The sequence below is a fragment of the Pteropus vampyrus genome, unplaced genomic scaffold (genome assembly GCF_000151845.1).
Source record: "Pteropus vampyrus isolate Shadow unplaced genomic scaffold, Pvam_2.0 Scaffold36, whole genome shotgun sequence".
NCBI classification, from domain to species: Eukaryota; Metazoa; Chordata; class Mammalia; order Chiroptera; family Pteropodidae; genus Pteropus; species Pteropus vampyrus.
In genome coordinates this window covers 6,079,248-6,087,488 of record NW_011888817.1, presented here as the reverse complement: position 1 = coordinate 6,087,488, position 8,241 = coordinate 6,079,248, and the positions used below count along the sequence as shown (strand labels likewise).

At 39.3% G+C, this 8,241-nt stretch overlaps 1 pseudogene; it reads left to right on the top strand.

Moving 5' to 3' along the window:
- The first annotated feature begins 2,304 nt into the window (after nucleotides 1–2,304).
- LOC111738229 lies at nucleotides 2,305–2,423 on the top strand (annotated as a pseudogene).
- The last annotated feature ends 5,818 nt before the right edge of the window (nucleotides 2,424–8,241 follow it).

Sequence of the window (8,241 nt, the reverse complement as noted above, 5' to 3'; positions counted from 1 at the left end):
GACTTAGAAAATGTAAGATTTATTGAAAGTACATTTTAGGAGACGGGCTATGCTAAGGAAGGCTGCAACCCTGTGGAATTTGGGAGATGAAGAGATAAGACAGTATGCCCCAAGGGAGGAGCGGGTTTTCAGCAAAGAAAGCTGTAAACACAGAAATGGGAAAATCTATTTCTATTTGGGCCATGATGGGTGGTTCCAAAGGCATTCCTAAGTGATTGGCTCGTGAGATCATTTTGATTGATACTTTGTCTTCTGCGCATGTGCTTACCCAGAATTCAGTCTGTTATAATTAGATTCATGAAAGGCATATGTGTGATATTATAATGATGATACAATGAGGCTGAAGTTATGGGCGGGTTAGGGTAGTACTTTCTGCATATGCGTTTGTGGTTGGTTTAGCTCGCAGCTTTTATGGCCTTTGTGCTCTAAGATTTGGGATAATTTATAACCTTAAAAGGGAGATATTTCTGGGAGGTCCTTAAGGAACATCTTCGAAGAAAGATCTATGGTTACAGAGCTGGGCCTTCGCTCCTGACGCTCATGCCTGACTAACTACTTAATACTAGAGAGAACACCCCTATGTTGAGGAAGAGGATGCTAGAGTGATGAGAGGGAGACTTTGTTTACCCATTTTCCTTCAATGGTATGGGTATATAGCATTAAAGGATAAGAGTATGTAGCGAGAAAGGAATGGGTAAGTAGCATGAAAGTCCTGCTGGCAATTCCCAGCCTTTGATCCATAGGTTCCCCATGGTTTTAGCTGCAGAAATGAATGACTGTGTTTATTTTGTACAGGGCACGACTTAAAGAATTTGTTTTCTTGTTTTCCCTGCATGTATGAGTAAATGGTTAGTAATCCCAACAGACATCTTCCTTTGTTCCGTAGGTTTCCTTGCAATCTGGCCATAGGACTGATCAGCATATTGCAGTCTCTGAATATAGCTTGATTTAACATTTAGTTCTCTTGCCTCCTCCCTATGTTAGATAGAAATGGTAGTTGCACAACACTGTGAATTGTTCTCTTTAAAATGGTTAACTTTATATTATGTGAGTTTCACCTCAAATTATTATTATTATTATTATTTTTTTTTTAAACAAAGGTTATACGTTCAGGAACCAGACTGCCTGGCTTTGAATCCCAGCTCTATCACTTAGAAGCTCTATGACTTTAAAAACAAACAAAATAAATAGGGAAAAATTTTCTGAGAAGGTGCCCAAACCTGAAGGTCCAGATGAACTTAGGCTCAAGACTTAGCCAAGAATGTTCTAAGCAGATGAGAAAGATGAAGACCTTGAGGTGGAATAGAGCTTGGCATGTTCAAGAAACAGAGGGGCCAGTATGGCCAAAGCTTAGTGGTACAGAGGGCAAGAGGAGAGGTTGGCAGGGGCCAGATGTGCAGAGCCTGTAGACCCTAGTATGGATATGGATTTTTTTTTCAAATTACAATGTATGAAGTATAATGGAAAGAAGCCATTGACAGTTTTTAAGCAGATAAGTGACGGTTTTGTATTTTTTTAAAGATTTTTCTGGCTATGAGGAGACTAGACTGTAGTGGGCTAGCACAAATGTATAGAGACTATTGAGGAGGCTGTTGCAGTTGTCCAGTTGAGAGGTGATGATTAAAAGATTGCTGTGGAGAGAAGTGAACAGATTCAAGATATTTTAGAGATTTAGGGATAAAGGGATTTTTTTAGGGATAAGGGATAAACAGGATTTAGGGGTAAATTGGATGTAGGAGGTTGTAAGGGAAGATATGATGGTCAATATGTCCAGCTGTGTGGATGATGGTATTTCCAATGAAAGAGAAGACTAGAAGGACAGATTTCAGAGTCAAAACCAAGAGTTTTGTTTTGGACATATTAAGCTTTAGATGCCTATGGGACATCCAGGGAGAGACATTATGTAGGCAGCTGGCTCTAGTCTAGTATCTCTTAGAGGAGAGGTCTAAGATGAAGATAGAGTTTGGGGGAAATTATCAGCATATGTAGTGTTTAATGCCCTAGACTGATGATATTTTCTTGGAAGCCCATAAAGGAGGAGAGCAGTGCCCCTTCTTGAGTCAAGAGAAAGTCCATGCAACAGCTGGATGTCTCATCAGGATGAGATGCCTGCAAAGGAGCCATGAGCAAGAGACTGCAGAGAGCAGAGAATGGTTTTACAGAAGTCAAGAGAAGAGCAGGAGACATTAGTGAACAGTGTCATTAGCTACTGGGAGACTAAAGTGAGGACAGTGACTGATGTTTTCTGAATTGACCTGAGCACATACCTGTTTGCTGAATATCTGCCCTGTCAAAACACATCCCGTCTATAGCCATGCCACCCTGAACGCGCCCAATCTCATCTAATCTCAGAAGCTAAGTAGGGTCGGGCCTGCTTAGTACTTGGATGGGAGACCATCTAGGAATACCAGGTGCTGTAGGCATTAAAAAAAATTGAAAAACAAAAACGAAAATGAAAAACATATCCTTTCTTCCCTTACCTAGTCTTCCTCCATGTGTCTTTCGCAATAGCAGTTGGGTGTGCCCCTGAGGAAGCAGTAGAAGAGACTATTTCAGGAAGTATTATAGTAGCAACAGAAAAGGGGGAAAAAAGTAAATAACTATTGATAGAATAATGGATAAATAAATTGCGCTATGCTTAGGGTATCATAGAAGTCCAGAGAGGGAACACAGCTTCAACTAGGTAAGCCCTTTGCTTGCCTCTGATTCACAATCTTCAGAAAATCTTCATGTTAAGGAGCATGGTGCAAGTCCAGGGTGGAAGAGGGGAAGGTGATAAAAATTCTAACTGGCTTCAATTGCAGGTGTGAATTCTTGATCCACAAACTCAAAAAAAAACCCCGAATTTCTTTTTAAAAAAATCAATTTTTCAACTTTATTGATATATATTTCACATATAACTGAATTTAATTTCTATGTTATTTAGTCAACAAACATGCATTACACATGTAGTAATTATCAGGCACAGTGCTAGGCATTAAAAGTACAGCAGCAAATATGACTGAGTTGCTGTTCTTGTGGAGCTTCCTTTCTTGGAGAGGGGGAAATAGATGATAATACAAGTAAACAAACATAAAGTATAATTTCAGGTGATGCTAAGTGCTCAGATTAAAAACAAAGCAGGGAAAAGGGACAGAGAATGGTGGGAGAGGTTCTATTTTACATAGGGTAGTCTCAGAAGACTTCCCTGAGGAGGCAGCTTATAAGCAGGAACCTAAATGAAGCAAAAATGTCAACCATGTGAAGATCTGAGGGAAAATACTTCAAATAGAGGGAACAATAAGAGCAAAGGGCCTGAGGCTAGAAGAGCTGGGCCCTTACAGTCACAATAAGACTAGTGTGGCTGACCCAGAGGAGTAAAAGGGAAAGAAGTAGAAGATAGGTTAGGGACGCAGCTTGCTGTCAAATCTTCCAGCGTTTCATGGGCCATTAAGGAGTTTGAATTTTATTCTTAGGGTGATGGAAAGTCATTGAGATGGAGTGTGTTGAGCAAGTGTCAGAACTTTATTCTTTTTATAGCCAAATAATATTCCATTATATGTATATACCACATTTTGTTAATCCATTCATCTATTAATGAACGTTTGTTTGGGTGGTTTCCACCTTTTGGCTGGGATGGCAGGAGGGAAAGCCTGATGGGGATACGTTAAAGACAGAATGGGGGAGGGGGGAAAAGGAGAAATAATGGAAGGTAAGGAAGTAGAGTCAGTGAGTGTGGAGAAGCATTTAGAGGAACTGAAAAACAAAAATAGGATAATACTCAAAGAGGATTCAAGGGGAGGTTTGCTCCCCGCCCCCCAAATGAGAAGATAAATGGGGAAATCGTAAAATGAAAAATTTGTGAAGGAGTAAAAGGAGAAATGTGCAGAAACGGTCTTTGAGCTGGTGAGTGAGGATGGGATCTAGTAGTGTACAAGTTGAAAGTTGGCTGTGGACGGTAGCAGCAGGAATAATTTAGGGTCTTTTCTACACATTTTCCAGGGACTGCATCTAAGTTCGGGAATCTTTTGAACCACAAACACAAGTGAAATGGAGCAGAGTAAGGAATATCTAGTCTTTGGGGAGGGGATATAGAGTATTTAGTCTTTGTCATCTGTCCCTACTGATATCCTCCTTCCCATCTGTCCATGTGGTTTGCTGCTGGGTCCTCCTCATCTAGACCACAGGTTTCCTTATATCTGTCAGCAATATGTACCACACTTGCTCTGCCCAAGGCTATTGGAGAAAATACTCCACTGCTCCCCGTGCCACCCTCAAGCATGAGGAGTCACACTCTTTAACTATTCTTATCTATTATGTTGCGTGAGGAGACCTTCCATCAGGTTTGCCACCTAGAGTAAAGCTAGGCTGTTGTAACCAAGATAACAAACAATTATTCAGTTGCTTTAACAAGATAGACGTTTATTTGTTTCTTATATAATTGTAATGGACTGAATGTCCTTCTGAAATTTATATGCTGAAACTTAATCCCCAGTGTGATGAGATTAGGTGGGACATTTGACAGGTGATCAAGTCATGAGGATTAGTGCCCTCATAAAAGAGGCCTTAGAGAGCTCCCTTGCCTCTTCCACCATGTGAGGACACAGTGAGAAGACTTTCTTATGTGGAATAAATATATAATAATTTATTAATTCTGTACATTTTTGTTTATTTTGACATTTTAGGCACTTTTTAATTTTTTAATTTAAGTATAGTTGATATTAATTTAAGTATAGTTGATATAGTTATTATAACTAATATTATATTAGTTATATTAGTTTCAGGTGTACAATATCGTGATTTGACATTTTTATACTTTATAATGTGATTGCTCCACTAATTCTAGTAATCATCTGTCACAATACAAACTTATAGCAAGTTTTAAAATTTTTAGATACATGGTATGTGTGTTTCCATTTATACCTTTGTCCCAGGACCTGCAGATGTGATCAGTGGGCCTGTTTTCTTCTCTCTCACCAAATTCAAGGTGACATGACTACCTTCGCATCAGAACTCACCATCTAAGCTCAGAAGCCAAATAGATTCAGATAGTGAAGAATATTCAAGATACCTCTTAGAATCCAAGCACTTTTCACACCCCTGTTGCCAACACCCTGGTCCAAACTATCTTAATTTCTCACCTAGTGTGGTGGGCTTTGTACTGTGTCATCTTAGCCAAACTGGAATTATGTTTCCCAGAATTCCTTTCTTGTGTACTTTTGGGTGAGATTTGGCTGCGGAGGGAGATTTGGACAGGATTTGGAAGATGGAAATGAAGCTGTAGCCATGCTTAAACTCAGAGTGCTAGTATGGAGTCAGATACTGCTGCCATTCACACACATTTTCGCTCATCTGCTGGCTCTCTTTGTTGATGTCAGGAAGGAGCTGGGCCCACAGCTCTTCCAGCCCCCTTGCTCTCCCATCTCTGCCTTCACCTTCTCCAGCTCCAGGGCCAGGTGTGCGTTGATGAAGGGCATTAGCTTCTCCTGCTGGTCATCATCAAAACTGAAGGCTTAGTGGTGGGGAGAGACCAGGCTTAGTGGTGTGGAGAGACCTTGTGGATTCCAGTTCATCTTCATGGGTGCCCGTTTGACCTTGCCATTCACCACTTTGTGTCTGTCTTTCAGAATATCCATCTTTCGGAACTGCCCTTCTGACTTCAGCCCAACATCAGATGCACAAGCAACAGCTCATAAATCATTTAACTAGCACTCATAATTGCATAAAGTCAAATACCTATAATGAATCCCTTATTCTATATAAATCCTAATGGTTTTGCTTCTCCGATAGAACTCTGACTGTTACACCTGGATTATTGCAATTCACTGGTCCCCTTGCTTCCCTGCCTGTCCTCCTAGGCATCCAGAGTGATCTGTTACAACTTGTCAGGCATGTCACTCTCCTGCTCAAATCACTCCAATAGTTTCTCACCTCATTCTTTTTATGTCTTCCACCTTATTCTGAGTAAATGCCAAAGTCATTACTTTAACTGTGCCAGACTCAGTTTAGATGTCCAGCAATCAACATCCTTGCCTCATCTCCAAATATTACTGACTGCCTCAGCATCATCAGGAGGCAAGTGCTACTCTTTGGCATGAACTGAATTAAGCTTGCTATAATGGGAACCGCAGCAGCTTTGACTATTATGTCTGAAACAACTGGACCTATGAACTCTCTGGCTTCCCCAGCAACAGCCCAGTAGAATGAGTTAACACAATTCTAAAGTATAGACTGTTAAGACCCCACTGATGACCATGAAACTAGACAACGAAAAATTTCTGACAGATAAATTCCTCACCCTTCTCCCTTCCTATGGACTATTCCAAGATATTGTGGTTCCATATGCTCTCTTTGAAGAGATCCCATGTGACTAAACCACTGCCTTTGATTTTTGTGGGGTCAGCTAAGTAATGTACCAGCTTGCATTTCTTTCTTTCTCTGTTTTAATTCTCTTTCTATGCCCCCCCCCGCCCCCACCCCTCTTCCTTCCTCAGGATTGCAACCTCCAAGAAAGCATCAGCATACAACCTTTGATTCAGTTTCTGTTTTCTAGGGAACATAGCTGGCATTTAGTACCAGAAAAGGTCCTAAAAAGCAGACCTTTGGGGTGTGATATTTTTGGTTATAGTGTTCACCAGTGTGAAGTCAATAGAGACCTCATTGCTGGTAGTAAGTGAAGTAATAATAACCTTGGCCTTCAAATGGCATCACCATGATTAAATCTTTCACATGTGGTGAAGGGAAGACTATGAGCAAAATCACATCTAGGATCAAGCAGATTATAAACCGCAGAGTTGTAAAGAACTCTAAATGCACAGCTTCAGTACATCAGGGTCAAGGCCCTAATAGGGAAAGAATAGGACCTTGGGATGGGAACATTACGGTGGGCAGACCTAAAAATCTTTTTTTTTTAATATTTATTTTTCAATTAGAGTTGACAGTCAATATTATTTTATATTAGTTTCAGGTATACAGCATAGTGGTTAGACATTTATACAATTTATGAAGTAGTCCCTTCAAATAATCTAGTACCCACCTGGTACTATGCATAGTTATTACAATATTATTAACATTATTATTGACTATATGTTGTACTTCACATCCCTGTGATTACTTTGTAACTACCAGTTTGTACTTCTTAATCTCTTCACCTTTTTCACCCAGCCCCCCAAACCCTCTCCCATCTTGCAATCCTCGGTTTGTTCTCTGTATCTATGAATCTGTTTCAGTTTTGTTTGTTCATTTATTTTGTTCTTTAGATTCCACATATATATATAAGTGAGATCATATGGTATTTGTTTTTCTCTGACTTATTTCATTTAGCATAATCCCTTCTAGGTCCATCCATGTTGTCAAAAATGATAGGATTTCATTTTTTACGGCTGAGTAATATCCCATTGTGTATATCTACCATAACTTCTTTATCCAATTGTCTATTGATGGGCACTTAGGTTGCTTCTATATCTTGGCTATTGTAAATAGTGCTGCAGTGAACATAGGGGTTCATATATTTTTTCGAATTACTACTTTGGATTTCTTCAGCTAAATACCCAGAAGGAACTGCTAGGTCATACAATTGTTTTATTTTTTAATTTTTGAGGAATCTCCAAACTGTTTTCCAGAGTGGCTGTACCAATTTGCAATCCCACCAAAAGTGCACAAGGGTTCCATTTTCTCCACATCCTCACCAATTTATTGATGATAGCCATTCTGACAGGTGTAAGGTGATATATCATTGTGGTTTTAATTTGCATTTCTCTGATGATTAGTGACATTGAGCTTCTTTTCATACGTCTTTTGGCCATTTGTATGTCCTCTTTGGAGAAATGTCTATTCAGATCCTTTGCTCATTTTTTAATTGGATTGTTTTTTTGGTGTTGAGTTATATATGTTTTTTATGAATTTTGGATATTAACCTCTTATTAGATCTATCATTGACAAATACCTTCTTCCATTCAGTAGGTTGTCTTTTTGCTTTGTTGATGTTTTCCTTGCTGTGCAAAAGCTTTTTTGTTGTTGTTGTTGCAAAAGCTTTTTAGTTTAATGTAGTCCCATTTGTTTATTTTTATTTTCCTTTTGTTTCCTTTACCCAAGGAAATCTATCAAAAAAAATGTTACTAAGGGCAATGTCAGAAAGTATACTGCCTATGTTTTCTTTTGGGAGTTTTGTGGTTTGGGGGCTTACATTTAAGTCTTGAATCCATTTTGAGTTTATTCTTGTATATGGTGTAAAAAGGTGGTTCCATTTCTTTTTTCTTTTTT